Source organism: Fragaria vesca, linkage group LG4 (genome assembly GCF_000184155.1).
Source record: "Fragaria vesca subsp. vesca linkage group LG4, FraVesHawaii_1.0, whole genome shotgun sequence".
Taxonomy (NCBI): Eukaryota; Viridiplantae; Streptophyta; class Magnoliopsida; order Rosales; family Rosaceae; genus Fragaria; species Fragaria vesca.
In genome coordinates, this window is record NC_020494.1 from 13,414,181 (window position 1) to 13,415,516 (window position 1,336).

Consider the following 1,336-nt stretch of genomic DNA (forward strand, 5'->3'; position numbering starts at 1 on the left):
AAAAAAAAAGAACAAAAGGAATTTCTCAGGTAATAAAATCAGAAGGTTTCTCTCCCGAGAGAAAAACCCTAGCGCCACTTCATAATCTCAATCTTGTCCGGCTGCGTCTCAGCGCCGGTGATGGCGTATGGTCTTGCCTGTGCATGAGCAGTAAGGCTGGATGGGAGTTGGTCTACTTATCTCAAGTTGGGAGGCAAAGGGGCCGAAATTCGTTCTTCGTTCGCGGCTACAAGGAGCAACTGGGTTATGGTATGGCAAGCGGAATGGAGGTGGACTCGATTGGGATGGGAGTCAAACTGGCGTGAAGTATGAGTGGTGGTGATGGGCATTGGATGTTGGCTTGGTTGACGACGGCTCTTGATGGTTCCTCTCAAATCTAGTTGTTGTGCATCGATTCGGAGGTTGGCTCGGGGTGGGACAAAAGAATAAAATTTGTGCGATATATTCGAAATATCTTTCGATATCTCATTTTTTTTTTTAAAATCGATATATCAAGATGGGTAAATATCTTATCTTCCACCGTATCTCTGATATTTCTCCGATACCGTCAAATATTTCTGATATTTAAAATATTTACGATATATCTCTGATATGTTAAAAAAATATTTGTAAAGTTTTAGGGCATAAAGAAAAATCACCTCCAAAAATATTCGAGAGATAACCAATTCCCTTGAGGTCTATCTCAATGAAGAGTGAGAGTCTTGAGTGATTTCTGGTAGATAAGTATTTCTCTGGAGAAATATCATGATGTGGAGTGAGGGACTAACGTGCATCTTTTCAACCACCTTAAGTCTTTTTCTAGAAGTAGATTAAGTTGATGTTTGTATTTTTGTACTATTTATATGTAAATCTAATAAATTTTATGTCACATCCCAGACCCTTATATTTTTACCTTATTTACTAGCCTAATTTTAATAAAAATTTTACCGTCTCCGTCATTGAGTTAATAGTTAATTGGTCCCTAGAGGGGTTTCGGGGACGATTATATGTGGAGGATTATTCGTATGAGGAAAATACGACGACGGTAAAAATAGTAAATTTTAGCTAGTAAAAGGTAATTTTTATTCGGGTATTATTTTTCGGGGTGTTTTATTTTTGTGGGAGTTGGGTATGGAGTTGGACCGGTTGGAGAGGCCCAACCCTTTTCCCTCTCTTCTCTCCCGTTTTTCCTTTTTCTCCCCCTCCCCCCCCCCCCCCCGACGTTTTCTTCCCTGCCGGATCGCCCAGCCGCCGTCCGGCCAGCCACCGGCCGCCGCTCCACCCCAGTTCGGACCCCCATCTCCTCCTCTCCCCTCCCCGGCCTACGCCCCCGAGCCTCTAACCCGCCGGAAGAGGA